Source organism: Octopus sinensis, linkage group LG8 (genome assembly GCF_006345805.1).
Source record: "Octopus sinensis linkage group LG8, ASM634580v1, whole genome shotgun sequence".
NCBI classification, from domain to species: Eukaryota; Metazoa; Mollusca; class Cephalopoda; order Octopoda; family Octopodidae; genus Octopus; species Octopus sinensis.
Genome location: NC_043004.1, coordinates 91,728,914 through 91,756,445, shown reverse-complemented (window position 1 = coordinate 91,756,445; position 27,532 = coordinate 91,728,914). Strand labels below are relative to the sequence as shown.

The 27,532-nt window shown below is 41.5% G+C and overlaps 1 protein-coding gene across 2 annotated transcripts in view; it reads right to left on the bottom strand.

The window, feature by feature from the left end:
- The window catches only part of LOC115214877, a 134,366-nt gene that overhangs the window by 67,723 nt on the left and 39,111 nt on the right, over window positions 1-27,532 (bottom strand). Inside the window, exon 1 of one of the 2 annotated variants that reach the window (XM_036505591.1) lies at window positions 10,905-11,092. The exons of the other annotated variant lie outside the window; for it this stretch is intronic. The gene's annotated coding sequence lies outside the window, so the exon portion shown is untranslated. Of the gene's footprint in view, window positions 1-10,904; window positions 11,093-27,532 lie in introns of those variants that run through there. 2 annotated transcript variants of the gene reach the window in all.

Sequence of the window (27,532 nt, the reverse complement as noted above, 5' to 3'; positions counted from 1 at the left end):
GTCTAAAAACTCAGACAACATCCTGTTACTGTTTGTTTTCGTTTTTCGTCACATTCGTTCCCTTCTCTCACTCAGTCCGTCTCTACATATGTAAATACAAACATACGTATAAACACTCATGTATATATATATATATATATATATATATATATATATATATATATGGATGCACACACGTGTATATAAACATATATATGCACACACAATAATATGGGAATACATACATACGCATACAAATATATAAATATACCTACATATGTAAATACAAACACACACATTTCATATAATCTTCCACATTCTTTGTACGTTTCACAAACATACACACACAACACATTCTACACATCTTTATACACACTCTCAGTTTCACTATCACACACCATTGCACATCTTCAACAAGCTGCATGAAGGCCTCGACATCCACTGCTTTTCATTTCACTGTCCGCATAAGCATCACATCTTCTACACACCACATATATACACCTTTATATATACTGTTATACACTATCGCACGTTTTATACACTCTACATATAGTCCTGTATACACGCTGCCATACATATCACATCTACACACCATATATACACCTAAGTACATTTATATATCATTACATAATATACACCAATTGCCTGTAGTCTTGTGTATATATACGATTAAATCAAGGATATAAAAACCCTCGTAAAGGGATGTTAGCATTTCTTTTTCTTATATATATATATATATATATATATGCACACACACTACTGTACATCACACATTTTATACACACCACAAAGTCCTCTACTCTACAAATATTATACACACTTCATGTAGTCCTCAACATTGACTGTCCGTCCACATAGCATTCCCCGTTATACACCCACTGCTTGTTGTCCTCTATATACACTAATATACACCACCAAACACTTTCAACACACCATAATAGGCCTCTACGTGTCTCCCTCGTAGTTACCTATACACAACGGTCTATACATCCTCACACAATTTCAGTATGCAACATACAGACTTCTACACCAGTGGGTGTGTAACGGGGAATGCTGTGTGGACGGACAGTCAATGTTGAGGACTACATGAAGTGTGTATAATATTTGTAGAGTAGAGGACTTTGTGGTGTGTATAAAATGTGTGATGTACAGTAGTGTGTGTGCATATATATATATATATATATAAGAAAAAGAAATGCTAACATCCCTTTACGAGGGTTTTTATATCCTTGATTTAATCGTATATATACACAAGACTACAGGCAATTGGTGTATATTATGTAATGATATATAAATGTACTTAGGTGTATATATGGTGTGTAGATGTGATATGTATGGCAGCGTGTATACAGGACTATATGTAGAGTGTATAAAACGTGCGATAGTGTATAACAGTATATATAAAGGTGTATATATGTGGTGTGTAGAAGATGTGATGCTTATGCGGACAGTGAAATGAAAAGTAATGGATGTAGAGGCCTTCATGCAGCTTGTTGAAGATGTTCGATGGTGTGTGATAGTGAAACTGAGAATGTGTATAAAGATGTGTAGAATATGTTGTGTGTGTATGTTTGTGAAACGTACAAAGAATGTGGAAGACTATATGAAATGTGTGTGTTTGTATTTACATATGTATGTGTATTTATATATTTGTATGCGTATGTATGTATTCCCATATTGTGTGTATATATGTTTATATACACGTGTGTGCATCCATATATATATATATATATATATATATATATATATATATATATATATATATATATATATATATATATATATACATGAGTGTTTATACGTATGTTTGTATTTACATATGTAGAGACGGACTGAGTGAGAGAAGGGAACGAATGTGACGAAAAACGAAAACAAACAGTAACAGGATGTAGACGCAGCAAATGATTTGAGCTCAAATACTGGCGATTCATTGGTTAAAATTCGAAAAATTAGACTACGTTAAACTTATAAATTACAAATTTATCAAAAATGCCAAGTGAAAATAATGTTTTCTTTTGACACATTCTACCAGTATACGAAGTTTCAAATTTTTAGTTAACTAGAAATTGGGTTGAATTCTGTCTATCTAAAGGAAAAGATCCGAATTTCTAAATGACTCAGAGAGACATGAGCGGTGGTGGAGCGATATAGTGGTTGTACAATGTCAACTCAACGTGACACTCCCTCTGAAACATTGAGAAATTCAATATTTCTAATTTTGGTGATCAGTAAATAAATTTTAATGAAAATAGGATATATTTGCAGAGAGATTGCAGCCATCTCATCTAACGAGAATTGCTATCCTTGATGGTAACCTTGCGCAGGAGTGTTTGTGTCGGTTTTTCGGATTTGCGATTGTGAGTTGAATTTTGTAGATTATTGTTGTTGAAAACTGTTGCTTTGTGTTGAACGTTATAGTTGTTGAATTATCTCCGGATTGTTGTTGACAACGATCCGGAGATATTGTATTCACCTCAATAGACGTCATTGATTGGTTGAAATTGCCGAAATGCAAGAAATTAAACAACACATAGCTTACAAACTACAGAATTTTCTCAAGAATGCCAAGAGAAAAAGATTTTTTCTAAACACATTCTACCAGTAGTTTAAAAGTGTTTAGTTACAAAGAAATTATTTTAAAAATCTGCCGGTCAAAGCGAAAGGATCCGATATACCTGTATCGCCAAATGTTGTTCATATACTTGCCATTGACGACTCTCAGTTTCTCATCTTTGCGCATTTTTGTTTAATCTATGCAAAATTCACTAGAGCCAGTTTTGTTGCCGTTCTGCAGAAGACCTGTAGTTTAACCAAGGTTTCTATTGACACAGTTAGGCTGAATGCATTCTGTTATTCTTGTAATTCAAACGTAAGGACTAAAGCCATGCTGAAGAACCGTTGTTGTTTAACAACGGGTCAGCATAGTCGCGTAGATGTACGATAAAAAGAGTTCTAGCTGAGACTATCCCGCCCATATTATAGTTATAGTTAATGTAACTACATTATACCATGTGTGTTGTTTTTACTTTTTTGTTTTTGAAATTGAAAGAAGATTCGGTTGCTATATCTTGCAGATTGGACTGCCTCTTGCTTGATGTGCTATGAGGTCTAAGAAAATGTTTTTACATGTAACTAGGATATATGTATATAGACAACCATTATAGTGACACACACTCATTAAACATAAGCACTCATATCTAAGAACTAAAGTGTTTTAAACACTACATACCCTGCCAGAAACCAAATGAAAAACAGAGGTTCTTGTCATAAATGCTCTTGCCACCTATCTATCGCCTTTACCAATCTGACAACTAAGATTAGGAATAATTTATTCAATGTCACTTTCTCTAAAATTTTCGGTGAAACTGCTTCCTATAATGATAACGCTGTGACCGCAGTGGCTTTGAAGAGAAGATATCATACATTCCGACCTAAACAAAATCCAAGGCTAAAACTAGACGTAGGAAAGTTATACAGTTCACAACACACCTTCTTGAATGTTCGAACCAACAAAGGGAAAGAAATAATTCCTAGTCTTGATGGATAAATATTTCCCCAGTAGCCATATATATATAGATATATATTTATATATATGAAAACATCTTCAGTAATCGTTCCGTGAAAGTTTCCTACAGCTGTGGCCCTAATACGTAAAAAAAAAGCATTTCACATAAACAACCAAGATGCCCTTTCCAAATTGTAACTATAGGAATCCAGCTACATGCCAACTAGACTAGGCATGCATGAATCTCAACTGTCTTTGAAACTCATGTGGCCTTCATTCTACCGAATAAGGAAACCCAAATAAAAGAATATATATTGAAAGTGATTTCAAAACAAGAACCGCCAACCATCTGTCTTCTTTCAACGCATAGATTAAAGAAAAGGCACGAAGATAGCAAGCTACATCTGCAACCTGAAGGACAGCAGTATATCACATACCATCAAGTGGAGCATCATAGAGAGATCTAGGCACTATATCAACGGGTGAAAAATGTAAGTTCTGTAAAGCTAAAATTAACACACAACTTTATTACATCGATGAACTGTACCAACCAGTTAAACTCGAAGCCAGGGATCTTTTTAAGATATAAGTATCTCGATAAATTTCTGTCATCAAACAGGAAATCGTCCTCTTCCCCACCGAATTTGACGCATAGTTTCACACACTTTAGCCTTCCCCACTCCCATTCGACTACCTCCACTAGGCATAGTTTTAAACATTTAACATAAGCAATATATTTCATTCAACGGAGAAGGTACATAACGTGGATTCCATGAACAGAATGATCTCCCTTAACAGTACAACCTTTTATGTCTTCACTATTTCGTTTTTTATATATATTTTCGTGTTTTATTATTTTTTTGCATTTCTTCACGGTGTAACTGTGTTATATAAGCCGGAATGATTACCAGATCGTGCACAATACGCCATAAAAGCCCGTCCAATTACTGCTCTATCCCAACATGAAACTTGAAGTAGCTAACGTATAACTTCTGTAGTCTAAAATATATGAATGGGGGATGTTGAGTGTGTGCATGTGGATGTATGTATGTATGTATGTATGTATGTATGTATGTATGTATGTATGTATGTATGTATGTATGTATGTATGAATATATATATACCTAAATATGTATATATATATATATGTGTGTGTGTATGAATGTATATATATATGTAAGTATTTATGTATGTATGCATATGTGTATATGTATGTATGCATATATTTTTTTGGTATTGCTGATAAAATTGTTGGAAAATAAGAACATTTACCGTTGGTGAGAGTGTATGCGTTTTACAGAGTAAAATTTATCGACTATATTGGTTCAACTGGGATTTTCAAATTATATTTATATATAGCTTGCCGGTACTGCTTGCTAGTGCCCTTAATTATTAATTGATAATTTTTTACCTTTAATGTGACCGCGTGTGTACCGTTGGCGATTTTTTCCCTCAGTCTTCCCTTCCTTGGACCTTTTCTCTGCCTATGTTTCTGACGAAGAACTCCGCCCAAAACGTTAAATCCTCCTACTTTCTTTCCTTTCCTGAGTGTCCAATAACACTATACTTGTTCCACATCCTCGCGTTGTTGTGTTTTCATGTTTGGGTTAACTTATATATATATATATAACTATATATATATATATATATATATAACTATATATATATATATAACTATATATATATATATATATATATATATATATATAATATAATATATATATAATATTAATTCGAGACAAAACCACTATTTTGCAATACAAACAAGGAAAGACTTAATCAATACATAAAAATTTTTAATATAAAGAAATAAACCGCCACTACATAATATTGGATTTTATCCTAAATCTGATTTTTTCCCTGTAAATTGGATTTATTCCCTAATATTTATTATATATATATATATATATATATATATCTATATATATATAGAGAGAGAGAGAGAGAGAGAGAGAGAGAGATATATAGTTAAGGTATATTGTGTTAAGGATGTAGTAGAGTACAGTATAAAGCTCGCCCACCTTCAGATTTCACCCTGTGCTATCCATTAATAGTATTATACGTACTTTTAGGTTTGCGTTTAGGCTTCTGTCGTGTGTGAATAGATAATTGAAAAAATTTCGAGTCAACCAGAAGGAGTACGGCTGGAAATTTATTTTCAAACACTACAATTGTTTCTATGCAATGTAGTTCTCCAGGCATGCAGGTACTTGATAATGCAACCGTTTCCCTGTATTATGAGATCCAGTTGTGTTTCCGCAGGTGTTATGTAAATATTGTCTCCGTAAGTTCAAATTCTCGGCTTCAAGACTATCCTCTCTGTCTCGTGGCCTGGAGTTAGTAGTAACCACTGAGTTTATCAAAGGCGTGTTGCTGCTAACGGTCCTTCAACAACAACACGCCTTTGATAAACTCAGTGGTTACTACTAACTCCAGGCCACGAGACAGAGAGGATGCTCTTGAAGCCGAGAATTTGAACTTACGGAGACAATATTTACATAACACCTGCGGAAACACAACTGGATCTCATAATGCAGGGAAACGGTTGCATTATCAAGTACCTGCATGCCTGGAGAACTACATTGCATAGAAACAATTGTAGTGTTTGAAAATAAATTTCCAGCCGTACTCCTTCTTGTTGACTCCAGTTTTTTTCCAATTATATATACATGTGTGTGTATGTACGCGCGCGCGCGCGTGTGTGTGAGTGTCTCAGTGTGTGTATGGCAGCGAGCTGGCAGAATCGTTAGCACGCTGGGCGAAATGCAGCCGTTACGTTTCTGAGTTCAAATTCCGCCGAGGTCGACTTTGCCTTTCATCCTTTCGGGGTCGATAAATTAAGTACCAGTTACGCACTGGGATCGATGTAATCGATTTAATCCGTTTGTCTGTCCTTGTTTGTCCCCTCTGTGTTTAGCCCCTTGTAGGTAATAAAGAAACAGTATGTGCGTGTGTGTGTATTGGTTGGTTGGTTGGTTTGTTGTTTGTTTCATTTTTAATTTGGTTACGACCAGAAAGTTTAGTTTAACTTTTGTGTGGTGTAAGCTTTATTTTGACAGCCTCATTATTGTTACTGCAGTAGTCAAAGTCGTTACTTGTTTTAACCTCAGGTTATCATAATTGAGCAGATATGTAATTTATCGCGTTTTATCTGAAATTATCCCGTTTGTATTACAGTCACGTCTAACTGTAATGTAACACTATATTATTTCATGTGTGTGGCTTTTTAAAACAAATTAATGGAGATTTGGCTGCTGTTTTTAGTGGATTAGACAACCACTTGTTTGTTGTCCTATATGATCTAAGGGAACGTTTTCATATATAGCTGCGATATCTATTAACGATTCTTGTACTGACACACACCCATTTAACACATTTTCATATTGCCATACTAACGCCCCTCTCCGAAATGTAGTCACATCCCCAGAGTCCAACACACACACACACACACTCACGAATATACAGAAAGTCAGTAAGTATGAGAGGAATATATGAGACGATCGTTTCTCAGCGAACATCATGGAAAAATAAATTATTTTAGTGAATGATAAATTATTATACATGTTTGCACAATTGTGTATGTCATAAATCATATAGTACTATTGCACATTTTACAAGCAAATATAGAAAGTATAGAAGGCTAACTCTTCAGATCCACAGAATATCATGGTCACAGCCATTTTTTAACTCTAATATTTACTGGATTTCAACTGTATTGGACTCTATATTACAACTCCATGTATTGGTTTACTATGTGGTTTGCAGCCTAAAAGTCGAACATTTACAATCGAACATTAGACATAACAAATAACAAAACAATAAGAGGGCGTAAATATGAAACGTATTAGCTTGACGCTCAATGAAAGTGGAATAAAGAGTAGACGTTTTACGCTTCGTGCAAAACTTTTCGTCAGAGAGAGGAGAAAGGAAAAGTCAAGAGAAGGAAAGGAGAGAGAGGGAGAGAGAGAGAGAGAGAGAGAGAGGAGAGAGAGAGAGAGAGAACTGTAGTATAAACACCAAAGAAATATACTCAATTAATATTACGATGTTAAATTCTAAAACAGTATAAAATTGCAGTAAATGCGGGTGCGAGAAAATTGCATATATGTACATAATCGGTCAAAATGATTCTTAAGAGCAACGCATATTTAGAATAAAAAGCGGGAAAGCAAAAACTTTACAAAAAGTCATAATATGATTACGCTCAACAGCTGTTTCACTAGCAATAAACAACATTAATTTGAGAGTTGATTAATTCAGATACATAGTAAAGTTATACGAACTTAATTTATTTGACTGTGTACCTTCATAAGGTAATTATGGAATTAATGGTGTTTATTGCTAATGAAATAGAGGTTGAATATAATTAGATTATGAAATGTTTAGAGAGAGAGAGAGAGAGAGAGAGAGATGACATCTGTCAGTTTTGCAGAATATGGAGAACGTCTGTGGAGTGGAATAACCTCTGAAATGACTGAAGTTCTATACTCGATCTACAACGTGATCTGCATTTATGTACACATATGCATATATATATATATATATATATATATATATATATATATATATATATATATATATATATGCATATATCACGTGATCACGTAACCGACCAGACCATCAGATGTTGCTACACATCGCTGGTCACAATGCGCTTTGTATTGTTTTAGCCTTCGAGTAACGCCACCCCGCTGGCTAAGCGAGCAGGCCAACAGAAGAAAGAGTGAGAGAAAGAGTGGTGAAGGAGTACAGCAGGAATCACCACCCCCTGCCGGAGCCTCGTGGAGCTTTTAGGTGTTTTCGCTCAATAAACACACACACACACGCACACACACATATATATATATACATATATGTGTGTGTGTGTATATGTATGATATATATATATGACATTATATATTATATATATTACATACTATAACCAAGACATGTGTGTGTGTGTTGTAACAAGGGATTTGGGGCGGTTTTATCCTTTAAAAACTATATTTACAAGTTGTATAGCATATTTAGAAGCCTTCATGAAAGGTTTTAATTAAAATTGCCATTCATTAAACAAGATAACTGCGTCCATATTGTTAATTTTCATACCAAACTAAGAGTAGACTCAACATAACTTTATTATGGCAATTGATAAAAGTTGTTTCATAACCTATTTATTTCTTTAGGAATGAATTCTCCTCGTTTAACTAACACATTGCATGGATGATTACTTCACGTACTCAAAGGTTTAGTAATACGTAGTCATAAGATTAGTTTCAAAATTTTGTACAAGGACAGCAATTTCGAATGAGGTACATCGCTTACATCGGCGCAGTGTTCAACTGGTTCTTATTTTATTGACCCCGGAAAGATAAAAAGAGTAAGTCGAGACCAGTGCAATTTGAACTCAGATCGTACAGACTGACGAAATGCTACTATGCATGTTGCCCGACGAGCTAACTATTCAACCAGCTCACCGTCTCAAAACGTATTCAGAATAGTGCCTAAATATCTTGCTAATAAACTCTCTACTGTATGGTTCAGTGAGAGAGGATTGTAGGATAGACTTGCGATCTACAAAACCTTTGTCAACACACTTCCATCTTTGATCAGTATTTTTTTTTTCTATCTAAATAATTGAGGATATTGTTATTCTAAAATCTCCTGTTGCTACATGCCTACCTTACCTTATAATTCTTTCTGCTATAGGCAGAAGGCCTGAAAATTTTAAGGTGGTGCGGACTAGTCGATTACATCGACCCCCAGAGCTCAACTAGTACTTATTTTATCGACCTCGAAAGGATGAAAGGGAAAGTCAACCTCGGCGTGGTTTGAACTCAGAACGTAAAACCGGAAGAAATTTCGCTAAGCAATTTCGCCCGGCGTGCAGACAATTCTGCCAGCTTGTCCCCTAACTCTCATCGAAGATGACTTGAGAAACACTGATGGCGAATAATGACATTCGAGTGGTTCCTTAATCATATGAAACAACAATAATGACAACAGCAATAAAATATAATAAAACCCCGCAACTCCCCGCCTAAGAAAACAAACAAACCAATTGCAACTGCATAAAATCCAGCAAAATATCAATAACAACAAAGCGTAAAGCAACTACAACATTACAGCAACATAAACAACATTGGCCAAGCAATGAGACTTCTACAATAAACAAGATATTTTAATTTTTTATGCAGGCGTAGGAGTGGCTGTGTGGTAAGTAGCTTGCTTACGAACCACATGGTTCTGGATTCAGTTTCACTGCGTAAACTGAAACAAGTAAAAGAGTAAAAGAGAATTAGTTCGTCGGGCCCACACTCATGAGGTAGTGAGTTCCATTCCCGGACCGGGCTGTGTGTTGTGTTCTTGAGCAAGACACTTTATTTCACGTTGCTCCGGTCCACTCAGCTGTAGATATCACCGGTGCCAAGCTATATCGGCCTCTGCCTTTCCTCTGGATAACATCAGTGTCGTGAAGAAGGGGAGTTGGTATGCATAGGCGACTGCTGATCTTCCACAAACAACGTTGTCCGGACTTTTTCCTTGGAGGGGAACTTTCTAGGTGCAATCCCATAGTCATTCATGATCGAAGGGGCTCTTTATACAATTCCTAATAATCTTTTATCTTTTACTTGTTTCAGTCATTAGACTGTGGCCATTCTGGGGCACCGCTTTGAAGAATTGTTATTTGAATGTATCGACCTCAGTACTTATTTCTTTAAAGCCTGGTACTTATTATACCTGTCTCTTTTGCTGAACTGCTAAGTTACAGGGACATAAACACTCCTACACTGGTTGTCAAGCAGTAGTGGGTGACAAACAAAAAGACACACACATACATATATATATATATATAAACAAACATCCAACGGCTTCTTTCAGTTTCAGTCTACCAAATCTTCTCACAAGGCTATGGTAGAAGACACTTGCCTACGGTGCCACGCAATGAGACTGAACCCGAGATCATGTGGTTGGGAAGCAAGGTTCTTAGCGTCTAGTCACGCCTGCACTATGAAAAAGAGTAGGATTTTAATTTTATACATAGCTGGTTATGGAGTTCCAGTATAGTAAAATAGGAATCAAAGGGATCATAGGCAAAAAAATGGTTGAGAACCATAGAGTCTATATGGTCACAAAACCTGCTGGAAAGAGGCGCCAATTTTCCCTTAAATCACACTAAACTAATCTTGAAATTGTAAAAGTTATATTGGATAAAGTAGCACTATATAAACGGTGGGTGAAGAGAAGAAAACAAAAAAAAAACAAGCAAAAAAAGAAGACGGGATAGAAGATCTTGGATTATGGATCTGTTCGATAAGACCCGACCGGGTGGAAGATGGATGGGGACTAAACAACAACGTCAATAACGACTTAAAAAGATAAAATAAAAGTTATAAACACTTATAAAAGACACTAAAATTAATCAACATTGTCTACTCACAGACTCTATTTAGTAGTAATAGTGGTGATAGTGGTGGTGGTGGTCGTCGTCGTCGTCGTGTTTTTTGGTGTTCCTCGTCCCTAATTCTTATAGAACGAGAGTCGTCAACATGAGTGTGACTTGTCAATTATTCTCAGCTGTCTGCTACTTGTCTCTGTCCAATCACCACTTTTAAAGCCATCTCTCTCTCTCTCCCTCACTCTCTCTCCTGAGACACAGACACACATGCACAAACACACACACACAGACACTGACACACATGCACAAACACACACACACAGAGACATTGACACACATGCACAAACACACACACGCATACACACTAATTCACATACACACACAGCAACATCTCACTAAAGTTTCACGCACACACACACACACTTAAATGTTCACTTTAAATTCGACTCGAATTTCATATGCGAAAGAGGGTAAATTCTGGCGTAATGTAATGTTTTTGGTTGCGTAGTGTTGTGTAATGTGGTATGGTGGTGTGGTTGTGTGGTTTTATGATGAAATTGCGTGGAATGAAAAGTGTGTTGCAGAGGTATAGGGATGTGGGTGCTGGTGCCATGTGGTGTGTGATTACGAAACTGTTTACTGTTATGCGTTATTGCTGTTCGAGTGTTGGTGGTGGTAGCGAAGGTGCTGGTGGTTGTTGTTGTTTTACCCTCGATCAGCCTTAATCCAGCGGATTTATGATCAAAGGCGTTCCAACCATGACTATCCCATCTTATTTTCTGATATAATGTATTCTGGATAGCGTTATCCAACGTATCCTTCCAATCAGAAATTATTGGGTGTGTTTGCAGGAAGTTATGGCTGTTACTTTTAGCATCCTGCACGACCACACAGCGGTTTTCTTGCAGTCACATGTGCTTGGAGGGTGGCATGTTTAAGATGTATGTCGCAAAATAAACACAACATCATTAGTAAACATTCGAAACCAAAAGTCACATGATGATGCAGTTAATATGTTATGATCGCCGTCAATGGTGATTAACAGACTAAAGAGTAACTTACCATCTTTGAATGAAAGTGTTATTCCATCATAGTTTCTACAGTCTGACCTCCCTCTCCTTATATATATATATATGTATATATATTATATATTATATATATATATATATATATATATATATATATATATATATATATATATATATATATATAATATATATATATTATATAAAAGGGCTTAGTAAAATAAATTACTTTGCCGCATACTGAACTCATTAGAAATAGCAGCTAAAAAAACTTTTTCAAAACTATTTCTAATACTTAAAGAAAACCTCTCTCATATAGAGTTTGCTCAATTCAACTCACGAAAGTATGGGGGTAGAGACATTAAAAAATCAAATGCAAAGGTTATTTGAGAACGTACGTTTCAAGATTAGTCAAACTCGACACTTCTATCATCAGCTCAGAACTCCCTGGTTTGGATTTGAAAACACTGAAAGTGGGAGCATACCCTTTCGGCTTCTTATCGCTTCTGAAGATCTGCTCGAAACTAACAGTGCCAGCAAACTCAAAAATGCAAGCGAAGAATTTCTGCTCTCCCCTCTCCACCAGCGTGGTTTAAATCAGTAAACACTATGCTTTTTTCGGTAAAATCCGAGGCATTATATAGAGAGAGATGAATTATAATTTCAACAATTGAGGGTAAAATTAATTAATTAATCAATTTCACCAAGTATTCAGTATGCAAAGGGACCATTTAAGGCGAATTCAAATTATTACATTATATAAAAGGGCTTAGTAAAATAAATTACTTTGCCGCATACTGAACTCATTAGAAATAGCAGCTAAAAAAACTTTTTCAAAACTATTTCTAATACTTAAAAAACCTCTCTCATATAGTGTTTGCTCAATTCAACTCACGAAAGTATGGGGGTAGAGACATTAAAAAATCAAATGCAAAGGTTATTTGAGAACGTACGTTTCAAGATTAGTCAAACTCGACACTTCTATCATCAGCTCAGAACTCCCTGGTTTGGATTTGAAAACACTGAAAGTGGGAGCATACCCTTTCGGCTTCTTATCGCTTCTGAAGATCTGCTCGAAACTAACAGTACCAGCAAACTCAAAAATGCAAGCGAAGAATTTCTGCTCTCCCCTCTCCACCAGCGTGGGTTAAAATCAGTAAACACTATGCTTTTTTCGGTAAAATCCGAGGCATTATATAGAGAGAGATGAATTATAATTTCAACAATTGAGAGTAAAATTAATTAATTAATCAATTTCACCAAGTATTCAGTATGCAAAGGGACCATTTAAGGCGAATTCAAATATTACATTATATAAAAGGGCTTAGTAAAATAATTACTTTGCCGCATCTGAACTCATTAGAAATAGCAGCTAAAAAAACTTTTTCAAAACTATTTCTAATACTTAAAGAAAACCTCTCTCATATAGAGTTTGCTCAATTCAACTCACGAAAGTATGGGGGTAGAGACATTAAAAAATCAAATGCAAAGGTTATTTGAGAACGTACGTTTCAGATTAGTCAAACTCGACACTTCTATCATCAGCTCAGAACTCCCTGGTTTGGATTTGAAAACACTGAAAGTGGGAGCATACCCTTTCGGCTTCTTATCGCTTCTGAAGATCTGCTCGAAACTAACAGTGCCAGCAAACTCAAAAATGCAAGCGAAGAATTTCTGCTCTCCCCTCTCCACCAGCGGGTTAAAATCAGTAAACACTATGCTTTTTTCGGTAAAATCCGAGGCATTATATAGAGAGAGATGAATTATAATTTCAACAATTGAGGGTAAAATTAATTAATTAATCAATTTCACCAAGTATTCAGTATGCAAAGGGACCATTTAAGGCGAATTCAAATTATTACATTATATAAAAGGGCTTAGTAAAATAAATTACTTTGCCGCATACTGAACTCATTAGAAATAGCAGCTAAAAAAACTTTTTCAAAACTATTTCTAATACTTAAAGAAACCCTCTCATATAGTGTTTGCTCAATTCAACTCACGAAAGTATGGGGGTAGAGACATTAAAAAATCAAATGCAAAGGTTATTTGAGAACGTACGTTTCAAGATTAGTCAAACTCGACACTTCTATCATCAGCTCAGAACTCCCTGGTTTGGATTTGAAAACACTGAAAGTGGGAGCATACCCTTTCGGCTTCTTATCGCTTCTGAAGATCTGCTCGAAACTAACAGTGCCAGCAAACTCAAAAATGCAAGCGAAGAATTTCTGCTCTCCCCTCTCCACCAGCGTGGGTTAAAATCAGTAAACACTATGCTTTTTTCGGTAAAATCCGAGGCATTATATAGAGAGAGATGAATTATAATTTCAACAATTGAGGGTAAAATTAATTAATTAATCAATTTCGCCAAGTATTCAGTATGCAAAGGGACCATTTAAAGCTGCTATTTCTAATGAGTTCAGTATGCGGCAAAGTAATTTATTTTACTAAGCCCTTTTATATAATGTAATAATTTGAATTCGCCTTAACGGACCCCTTGTACCTTGGATACCAACTCCCGGATTTTTTGCACCTACGGATTATTGTTACCATTCTTCCTGACCTACGGATCACCCGCAACCTTCTTCCGGAGTACCGCCATTACCGTGATTGAAAATCATTACCTAATCTGTCCGTTGACTCTCAAATCTCTTTCCTGACTTTTTTCAACTTTTTTCTATTGTTTTCAAACCGTCTTCACCTTTTTTCTTCTTTCGTTGTTTTCCTGTTGTCTCTCCTTTTTCCTGTTTCGCCACCACCCACCTTTACCTGTTTGCCACCACTTCTCATCATGCCTGACTTGCACTCGTTCGTCCAACACCTTCAATCCCTCCTCAGCCGCTACCTCGCGTTCTTCCCCCCACAATGTTCCGCACCTGCTATAAAACTTTCCGCTTGCTTTTAAGAAAACCCGCACTCTAGTCATCTTTCCTTTCTTAGCCGGTGCCTCCGCCATCATGTCACACCCCGCGGTTTCCTCTTGAAGTTCCACGCTACCCCCTATTCCTCCCCTTCATCGAACCCACCCTCGCTCGTACCTCCGCTCCCTCCTCCGCGCCACCATCCGCTCCACCCGCCCCCTCCTTGACTCCCTCGACCATCAACTTCCCCAGGCCTACCTCCTTCTCTCCGCCCTCTGCCCTCCACTCTTCACCCAACCTATCCTCCGCTTCATTCTTAATCTCAACCACCAACTCTACAACCACCTCACACACACAAAAAACAAAAAACTCCACCTCCTCCTCACTCCTCACCCCCCCCTTCCCCATCCCCCCCACTGTTCCCCCTCCTTCGCACCTACCCCACCCTTCCACGGACCCCCACCCCCCCACCGTGACCTTCCTACGCCTAACCCATCTTCACCCAACCACCCCTACCCTCCCCTTCACACCCGGCACCCCCCTCCGCCTGCCCCTAGTCCTCCCACCACCCCGCTTCCTCGCGCTGTTGTCACTATACCCCCCACCTCCCCCTCTCCGCCGCTGAGCGCTCCCTCCTCAGTAAGGGTCTCCGCTTCACGCCACTCACGCGCCACTGTGATGAGTTCGAGACTCGGGCGGACGTCAACCTGTTCCTGCGCCGCCTCAAACTTCGCGCATACTACCACGCGTCCCCGCAGCGTCACAACAATCAGGATTGCCTTTTGGAGCTGGGGCGTCGTCCATCCATCTGGACGCCGCCCCCAGGCCTTTTCAGTAGCCTAGATTCGTTTGTACATGACTGCAACGCTTTGGTCAACCGTTTCAACTTTGAACCAAGACCCCGCCGAGCCAACCTCACTCGGGCCGAATCCATTGCCCTTCGCCACCTCCGCCGTCGTGATGACATTGTCATCAAACCGGCGGACAAAGGCGGGGCAGTGGTAGTGTGGCGCGCGGACCTATACAGGGAGGAAGCGCTCAACCAGCTCAAAATCCACTCTTCTATCGCCTCCTCCCCTCCGATCCCACCTCCTCCTACCAACAGCGAGTGTCCTCCACCATCCACGACCTCATCTCCTCCTCCGCTCTCCCCCTCACCGCCACCAACCTCATCGTCCGCACACACCCCGCACCTCCACCATCTACTTCCTTCCCAAGATCCATAAACCCTCTAATCCTGGCCGTCCCATAGTCTCTGCCTGTAATTGCCCCACTGAACTCATCTCCCTATACCTCGACCGCATCCTGTCCCCCTTAGTCGCAGCCCTCCCATCCCACATACACGACACCAACCACGCCCTCCGTCTCTTCAATTCCTTTTCCTTCCTTCCAGCCCCTCACACCTCCTCTTCACTTTAGATGTAAAATCCCTGTACACAGTGATTCCCCACAATGACGGTCTCCTAGCCCTCCAACACTTCCTCGACCGTCGTCCCGACCCCACCCCCAGCACCCCCACCCTTCTCCGTTTGGCTGAGCTCGTCCTCACCCTCAATTGCTTCACGTTCGCCGGGGAAACGTACCAACAGGTGTCCGGGGTCGCGATGGGAACTAGGATGGGCCCCAATTTCGCCAATCTCTTTCTTGGCTACATTGAGGCCCAAGTGTTCTCCCAGTTCTCTGGGCCGACCCCCGAACTATACGGTCGCTATATCGACGACTGCGTAGGTGCCACCTCCCTTTCCCGTGAACTTCTCTGCCAATTCATCTCTTTCCTTTCCAACTTTCACCCCTCTCTTCAATTCACCTCCACCATCTCCAACACCTCTGTCAACTTCCTTGACATCTCTCTCCGCATCGATCACCCCTCCAGCTCTCTCACCACCACCACCGCCTTTTTTAAACCTACGGATTCCCACCTCTATCTCAACTTCTCTTCCTCCCACCTTCCACACCAAACGAGCCATCCCCTACTCCCAGTTCCTCCGCCTCCGACGTTTGTGCAGCCGCGACCAGGATTTCGAGACCCAATCTCAATACCTGGCCCGCATGTTCAGACTCCGAGGTTACCCACCCATACTCCTCTCTGATGCCCTCACCCGCGCCCGTCGCATCGACCGCACTACCGCCCTGTCTCCTTCCCCCCCCCCACCCCCCAACCGCACCCCCTTCCCCCTCCTTTTCCACCCCTCTACCCTACCCCTTCGTCGCAAGATACTACGTGCCTTCCGTCGCCTCCAGCTTGATCCCACCACCCGCCCCATTTTCCCTAACCTACCCCTGTCCTCTTTCAAACGAGCCCGCAATCTGCGTGACCTCCTGGTCCACAGCACCCTCTCTCCTTCCCCCTCAGCCCCACACGGATCATTCCCTTGCTCTAGATCCCGCTGCAACACTTGCCCCTTCATCACCAACACCACCGCTGTCACCGGCTCCAACCTGCACACTGTACGCATTAGGCACTCTTTTACGTGCACCTCGTCTGGCCTTATTTACTGCATTAAATGCAACCTATGCGGGATGCTGTATGTAGGACAGACGGGACGCCGGTTGTCCGACCGTTTCACTGAACACTTGAGGGACGTTCGCCTACACTCTCTTTCTCCCGTCGCACGCCACTTCCGCTCGGCCGGCCATTCCCTAGATGACATCTCAGTGTTTGGTCTCGCCCCCCACCATGGTCGCCCACTTTCCAGGCTCCACTTGGAGCAACGCTACATCTTCACCCTACAAACTACCACCCCCACGGACTTACACAGCCCCCTCCTCTTGAGATCCGTTTTTTTTTTTTTTTTTTGTGGACGCACCACCCACACCCACACACCCACCCCCTACCTCCCACACGCACACACCCACCCACCTACCTCCCACCACACCCACCCACCACCTACCTCCCACACGCCTGTTCACACACACACATACGTAGACCCATCTACGTACGTACATCACTCACACATTTAATCACACACACTTACAGACATACTAGCACACACTAACATACAAACCAACATGCACATACACACACACATACATACATACGCACACACATACATACTTACACACACAACACACACACAGACATACATACACACATACACACACACATACATACGCACATACATACACACACACTCACACACACACCCACCACGTACATACTCACACACACACATGCAAACATACATGTAGGCACATACATACATACCCACACATGCACACCCTTACACTGAATGCACACACACATACACCCTTTTGCATCCAGGCAGCCCCCCCTCTTTTCTGCTTTCCGGTTTTGGCTGATGGATCCTCGGTTCCCGCGTAGCGGGGCGTTCGTGGGCCTTTGCGCTCGCGCGCCTTGGCGCGCGCTGGGGGCTTGGTCGGCTCCTTGGGCTTGCGTTGTACTGCTTGTGGGTTGTGTGCGTGAGCGCGCTTCGTGTGTGTGGGCTTGCTTCGGATGTGCGCGTGCGTATGTATGCATACATACCCACACACTCGCATGCATCCCTACCCACATACATACACGCACACCTACTCACACACACACATACACACACATACCTGCACACAAACACACATACATACATACACATACATACCTACTTCAGACATACACACACACAGACATACACCCATACACTCACACTCACACGCATACACACACACACATACACACGCACACGTACACATACACACACACACACACACCTACATACATACATTACACTTGTATACACACACACACTTACATTCAACACCACACACCTACACAGCCATACCCTCACTCAGACACACACCATCTACCTACACACACACACAAACACACACGGACACACACCCATACATACATACATCTACACACACACGCCTACACACATACATACACACATACATAACACACACACATACACATATACACACATACGCACACACACATATACTTATACACATGCACACACACACACATACATACATACACCCATATACATACACACACACATACCCACATACTCCTATACGCACATACATACACACAGACATACACACATACACACTCACACAAACATACACACACACATACTTACACACACACCCCTGCACGCGCACACACATGCATGACAAACACCCATACACTCACACTCACATACGCACACACCAACATAAACACGCACACGCACACACACACCTACACTCCCACACACATACACACGCACCTACATACACACACGCACGCATACACACGCATACACTACATTACACACGTACACACACCTACATACACATGCATACACACACACACACAAACATGCACGGACACACCCAGACATACACACATACACCTATATACACACGCCCGCACACCTACATACACACATTATACACACGCCCACACACCTACATACACACACATACACACACATACACGGACACACCCATACATACTTACATACATACACCTATACACACACGCCTACACACCTACATACACACACATGCATACACACACACACATGTACGCACATACACACACATATACGCACATACATATATACCCACACACATGCACACACACACACATACGCACATGCATGCATGCATGCACACGACGCACACCTACACGCATACACACACACACACGCACGTACACATACATACATACACACACGCATACATACACCCATACACATACATGCATCCTACACACACATACATACACACTCACACATACATACACACACACACACTCACTCACACACCTGTATGTACGCGCACACACATGCACATACACACACCCCCCCACACCCACACGTACATACATACACACTCACACACATACACACACACACACACACACGGACATACATCTATGCACACACATACATACACACATACTCACATACATTCATCGGACACACTGCCACCCAGACATACACACAGACACACTCACACATCCACCACATACATACTTACGCGCATACTCGCAGGCGCGCGCACACACGCGCTTGCGCCGGTTCGCGCACGCATACGCGCCGCATGCACCTCGCTCTTGGACCCGAAGAGACCTCCCGCCCGTTCCTGGGACCGTCGCGTGTCGTTGGGTTTTCCCACGCCGTCTCCGCGGGACCACTCTTCCATCTTCCCCTCAGCTGGAGTCCTTTTTCCTTAACCCCCCCCCTTTTTCGTTACACACACGCGCACACATATACACACATTGCTTAAATATATACATTACTCTTACACACATTCAATCTACTCGCCATTAATACCACCACGACACTGGACACACACACACACTACTACTCAACACACGCTGGCACGCTACATACGCCCCCACCCCTTCCCCTCCCTCCCTTCCTCCTTCCTTCTTTTTCTTACTACTGACCTTGTCTGCTAAGCTGACCACTAGTCTCGCCCTACCTCACACGCCTACACACAGACGCACACACTAACACACACATATATTTTTTTGTTTTTTCATCTCGCCTCACACACACACACACACACACGACACGCACGCACACACTCACACATACACACACATCTGTTGCGTTACCAACCTTGTCTCCACTCTTTTGCCTTTAAAAACCCACTTTGCTCTTGTTATCGTAAACATCCGCCTTTCACCATGTGCAACTCGTAAACACCAGTCGTCTTTTTTCTCTTTCCCTGTTGCCCGCTCTGGGATCTTTCTTTCCTCTCTCTTCCTTCTTTATGTTTCCGACGAAGAGCTCCGCTCGAAACGTCATACCTCCCTGCTTCCATTTCCTGAGCGCCTATTAATAATAATACTGTAATTGTTCCATTGTTGTTGTTTTTTTGTTTCCCTTTTGGATTAAAATTATATATATATATATATGTATAAGGGTGAAAAGGAACACACGAGTTGATATATATGAAAAAACAAGTCAAAAATAGAAAATGCTAAAATAATTTTATAGTGAACATTTCAGTACCGGTTTCGGTCATTTTGAGACCTTTTCAACTGTAACGATTAAATAATTAAATTTAGAAAAATTAGAAGAAAAGTTTTTTTAAAGGAATATTTCTATAGTAGTGTTCAGATATAAGTGGCATTTCTGCCTTTCTCTGACTCCCTTGTTTGCACTTGTGTGTTGGAGGTCGTTGGAGGTCCAACACACAAGTGCAAACAAGGGAGTCAGAGAAAGGCAGAATGCCACTTATATCTGAACACTACTATAGAAATATTCCTTTAAAAAAACTTTTCTTCTAATTTTTCTAAATTTAATTATTTAATCGTTACAGTTGAAAAGGTCTCAAAATGACCGAAACCGGTACTGAAATGTTCACTATAAAATTATTTTAGCATTTTCTATTTTTGACTTGTTTTTTTCATATATATATATATATATATATATATATATATATATATATATATGATATATGAGAGATTTAGAAATTTAATATTTAGAATTTAATATTTCTGATTTGGTAATCAGTGAATAAACTTCACTGAAAATTAGATATATACATTTGCGAATCGGGACAAGTATCCGCAGCTGGCGGGCGTCTGCTACTCTAGACCGATGATGGTCAATGATCCTGAAACATGCGTGTCTCTAGATGCAGGCCTGGCTGCTGGAGGTGTTTGTCTCCCCTTCGTAAATGTATATAAGGACACAGGTAAAATGTGTCGAAGCCATCAGTAAGCGTCGATACTTCCTAGGGCTAAACAGCGTTCGTGTAACCTCCTACTGTCACGTTCACGTTAGATTGACAGTATACAGCCATTCTATATATACATATATATATATACAACACACACATACATACATATATATATATATATATATATATATATATATATATATATATCATCGCCTTCACCTTCGAAACGTAGAGTAGATGAAACCATGGCGACTGAAGAAGGGTTTTTTTCTTTGAGTTAATTGTCCTGTACTCTATTTTTTTGTTGTTTAAAAAAATGTCCAGTTCCTTGGGTTTGTGTCTATGTTTCCGTTTCTCATTATTGTGTTCGACGTCTTTTTGGTGTCCTGTACTCATATATGCGTGTATATATACATGTAGAGGTAGGTACGTACGTACGTATATATTTATATATATATATATATACATATGTTTTATTTATTTATTAATATATATATATATATATTATATACTAGCATTAAAGACCCGTCGTTGCCGGGTCATAGTGCAAGTGCATGTATATATGTGTATATATATGTGTACATATTACATGTACATCTATATATATACATCTACACATAAAATACAAAATACAAAGTTATATCTTGATATCGCTAGTGATAACAATACTCAAAATATATAACAGACTGGAATTGTTAGCCCGTCTCTTGTAATTTCGATCAATTGTATCTTGTCCTCCCTCTTGTATAGAAGTGTGGCTACAATCCAGCCTACCTCTACTTCGTGGGGGGGGGGGATTTAAATTTTTTTCCGGGACGTCCCAGATATAAAGGTAAAAATAAAATATTTCGACTTTGCAAGTTCGAGTTGAGTACTCCCTTGCATGCTCCGTTGACTCGAACCTTGCTTCTATTGTGGCGAATTTACCGCCTCTAATTAGATACCTTTCATAGTCGCACCAAGACACTTTTCGAAGGTGCTTTCCTCCATGTTGTTTTATTATTACCCACAAGGAGCGAACATAGATGGGACAATACAATCTGATGATGGGGTCAGACACACGAATGGGTTTTTACAATAAATCGAATTTAAAAATTTTCATGAATTACAATAAATGGACAGAAATCGAATGATGGGACAGACCGGAAGACATTACGGGTGGAGTGGGTGCGGGTTTAGCTCGGACCCCACGAGCCCCGCCTCCCCACTGATACTTTTGGTTGCGCTTGGTATTACATTTATGTTGTATCTTTCACTCGCAACTTTCGTGCTACATCCTTCCATCGTTCTTCATACACTCTCCTAGTCAGGCATATTCTCTCCAGCCCTATCTTCTTTTCAGGTGAAAGATGAAATAATTCATCAAACCAGGGCCGGAGATGAACTTGCCTGACTGTAAACCTTTCATTCTCGTCTTCCATATCACCTCTTTCGCATTGCTACTACAACGAGAAAACGAAACTTACCTTCATTCACGAGGAAATCCGGTGGGTCAATTTTTGTAATCGACTCAGTCGACAGCTGTACTCTTCGTGTACCTGACAACAGCTGTTCGGCATAAACCACACCTCAGACACGTCCGACAATGAACAATAGCGTGCGGGACGGTTTCCCTATCCCGCCCGCATCTTGGACATATCGGACTGTCTTGGCCACCGTGCCTTGCGAGTTTATCCCGAACAGGTAGAGCTCCTCTGTAGCATTGCCATGCCAGAGACTTCTGGAAGTTGTCCAGTGTCCTCGGCTTGAACGTACGTCGGAACAAACTGGCCAGCTGATTATCGTCGAGACCCAGGGTTTCCCCCAAGGTATCTTCACATTCCGCCTCTACCAACCCTCTATAGAAGAATGTGGTGGAACCCCCACCGCAGGCGTTGCCCGAGCGACGGAATAGCAGGAGAGCCTTGCGACACTCCTGTACCAATACCAAGTTTCGATCTACGATTCAGCCAGGTTTCCCATCCACCGAAACTAGTGAACTTGGGAAACATCAGTTTTGCTAGCGAAGACCACACCCGTTCACCATCCAGGTAGAGCCACAGATGTCTTAACCTCAGCGCATGTCTGCGCATCATCAGCCAAGGCATCCCTAGCCCACCCTTTAACGGTTGTTTGACAGCAAGTAGAGCGTTTCACAAGTGGTTTCCCGCCCTCCACAAGAAGTAGAAGAGCTGTCTTTCCAACTTGATCAACCACGAATCAGGGCAAGGAACGACGGAAAGGCGGTAGGTGATAACCGATGCGATAAACACATTGGCCACCTCCGCCCTCCCTTTCAGGGATAGCCACCGCCAAGACCAGGTCTTGGCTACTGCAGCCACCTGCTCGTTACCTCGCCCCAATTCTTCTCTATTTGGAGGTCTGGACCGAACCAGACCCTAGCAGTTTAATCGGACCCTCCGTCCAACGTCCCACGACGCCGTCAGGAGGCATCGACTTGCCTCTCCAGGTGCCGAGTTGCAAGCCGACTGACTTTCGCGCGCGATTAACTTTTGCTCCTGTCACCGTCTCGTAAACCTCTATGGCCTTGCCTACTTTACATAGGTGGTCCATTTCGGTTACGATGATGGTGATGTCATCCGCGTACGCTGACACTGATTTTCCATTACCTGGCTGTCTCGGGATGCCGCTCAGTTTTCGCAGTAATGGCTCAAGAGCCATCACGTACAAACGGGGAGAGCGGACACCCTTGACGAACCGAGCGTTTGATTTTGAACGGCTTCGACAAGAAGCCGTTCACCCGAACTACCGAGTCGATGTTATCATAAATTTGGATAATCCACCTGAGGAAGCCAAGGCTCAGCCCGAACTGTGCCAGGGCAGATACCAGGTAACGATGGTCGACCCTATCAAAAGCTTAGATTGGTCTAAATGGACCAGTGCCCCACCCTTGCCAGAATCACTATTAAACCCCTCTATAGTGTACCGCATTAGATGGAGATTATCCTGAATGGATCTGCCCGGAACGGCACATGTCTGTGCCTCTCCGATCAGACCATCCGCGACACGCGCCAATCTTTTCGATACACTTTGGCCAAAATCTTCAACTCTGTGTTTAGCAGAGTGATGGGCCTGAAATTATCAATGCACTCCCCCTTGCTCGGGTCCTTTCTGACGAGAGTCACTACTCACCGGCGCACAGATCTGGGTATAAGCCCGTTCTGCTGCCAGTTCGCATAGACCTCCGCCAGTAGGTGCCGAACAAGTCTGGCATACTCTTATATAACTCATAGGGTAGACCATCCCAACCCGGCGCCTTGCCCGCGCCGCAGTCCGCCATTGCCTCAACCACCTCCTCAGGCGTGATTGGCCCTTCACAGCCCTCGCACATCTCGCCCCGATAAGCGCGGCAGCCCGTCGAGTAGGTCCGTAAAGGCCCTCCTCCTATCCAGTCCGCCGCACTCACCGAAAAGCTGAGCGAAGTGCTCCTGAAAGGCCTCACACATCTCCTCGGGTTCGTTTATCAACTCACCTTGTTGGTTCGTCAAAGATCGAATCGTGGCATCGTTACCACATGCTGAGCTTCCACCACTCGGCCCATCTCACGGCGTTGATTCCTTCACATCCCATATGGCGGATTCTAGCCCTGACAATGCAGCCCATGTGTTTGGCCTCGAGGTGCTGGTTTAACACCAGTCTCTTGGACGCCACCTGAGCCGCAGAGCCAGTTTTCATGGCTTCCTCTAATTCCTTAACTAGAGTAGTTTCCCTTCTAGCCTCTCTAGCCACTACTCCTATGCTATATCTAATAGACTCAAACTTGATGGCTCGTTTGAGGGCGTACCACCATTTGTTATTAATGATGGTACCAGATAGTGCCCTCTGAATTATTCCTAATCCGGTCTTTGTACTCCTTAATCGCCAAAAGGGACGTATTAAGTTTCCAGTAACCGGATCCTCTATTTTTAACCTTATCTATGTCAAGCTTACAAGTGACCATTTTATGATCACTGTAGCTGATCGGGTAAAACTGTGGACACTTAGCTATTTTACTGTCTACTTTTCTAATTAGTATTCTATCTAAATATGACCTGGAAGATCCGTCGCTGTTTGACCATGTCCACAATGGAGCGTTCGGAAATTCCAGCCTATAAGGATCTGCTAGCTCAAAGCGGCTTAGCAGTTCCATGAAGCCACTGTTGCCTTTTCTATCTGGACGCGAGCCAACACAATCTACATCCGCTTTGCAAATTGTGTTAAAGTCTCCTAGCACCACTAATGAATGCGAAGTACCAAGAAAGTTTTCTAGTTCACGAAAATAATCACTTTGCCCTGTATGGTTGGGTGCGTAAATTGCAACCAGTCTGATAACTTTACCATTACTGACGTCAAATCCATGACGACCAGCCTACCTTCTGGATCTGCAAAAATTAACTTTTTCTCAGAAACCCGGTTTCTTTTTAATAGGACCAACACCCCACTCCCGCCTGTAGGACTGCCAGGAGAGAAAAACTCTCGTAGCCGTCAAACAGCGGGAGTAGACCTCTTGGCCCCTCTAACCGGTTTCTGTAGCAACAATAACATCTAAATTACGCGACCTGATATCATGCAGGAAGCGACCTTGCTTCCAGCCTGCTCCCAGGCCGCGCACATTCAAACAACCAACATAAATGTAATCCATTACTTACCTTTATATCAGTGGTTCGGTTTTCTCTTGTTCTTCTAACTCTTTTTCTGGGCCTCGTGGGGAGTCTGACGTAGGCCCTCGAATATATGTGGAGATGTCACATCCATCTAAGTGGGCCTACGTCATGGAAGAATTCTGACTTTATCCGCCCGTAATCCTTCCGGCCTATTCTGTAAATTACAAAGTCGTTTTTTTTTCACTACTTTCTCCACTTTGGCCATGGCTGCCAACACGTTTCCGAGTCTGCTATTTGCTGCCTTTACGGCCATATACGGGTTCATTGACTCTCTTTTCTTTTTTAAAATTACTCTGGGAGGGGTGGTTTCCGTTTTTCTTTTTTTTTTTCGGTAATTTTTGCCCACCCCTCCTCATTTATCTTTTCCTCGCTCTTTTTTTCCTCCGCCGCTGGTTCTGCTGTCACCGTCACCTCCACACCTTCAGTCTTCCCTTCTGGGCCGTCCGACGTTGCTTCTGGTGACACATTATCTTCTTTTTCTCTTGGCTTAGGTGCTTCCTGCGGTTTGGGTTGGGGTTGGCATTCCGCCCTTACATGACCCTTCTTGCCGCAGCCGAAGCACCTCGGCTTCCTGCCCTCCACGAAAACTGTTATTTTCTCGTCTTCACTAATCTTTACCGTTTCTGGAATTTCTTCCAGTGTTTGCACCTCCGCCTGAATGGCTATCACTATTTTCTGCCCTTTCCAAAACTCCTCTTCCTCCACTGTGGCCTGGAGGATGTTTTTTTTTCCTCCAGGCCTACCATCACTGCTGCCACCAGACATTCTGCATCTGCCTCTGGCGGTATGTTGTTCATTGAAATTTTCGACGTCCTTTTTCCTTTATACAATGGTAGTAAGACAATGTTTTCTGCTTTGATCGGCTCCATCGATAGTTTTTTCGCTATCTCCTCCGTAGTAAAACGCACCTCCACTGTGCCGTATCTTTTTCCTCTGTTTATATACGTTATTTTATCCATAAAAGGTTTTAGACAAAACTCTATTTTTTTTTCTCGATTTTTTGGATCATTTTTGTCGTTGTGTCGTAAGTTTTATATATTATTCTTTTTTTTCTATATCGTCATGTTTTGTATGTTTGTGGCCACAGTCACTTCTGTGCCCTTTTTTTACACAGTCTGCAAATTTTTCCAATTTTCTACATTTATTTTTTTAATCTTTTTCCCAGCCACTTCAGCGAATTTTTTCGCTGGAGTTGATGCTGGTACTGGTTTTTCCATTTTCTTGGGCGACGCCGCCTCTTTTTTCTTCGGCGACAACGCCTCTTTTTTTCTTGGCGACAACGCCTCTTTTTTTCTTGGCGACAACGCCGGGTATTCATCCTCGCTCGTCACGGGCGAATAAGAGATGGGGGACTCCATCTTGAACAAATGGCTTTAACAAGCCTTTGGTAAATCCAAATTAATTGTAGTTTTCCCCCACGGAGGGGGGAACACCAACGCGAAGTCTTCGCGCAAAGGCTGACTTCGTCAGTTAGACAACAATAGACAAAACAGGTAGACCAACAGTATATAATAACA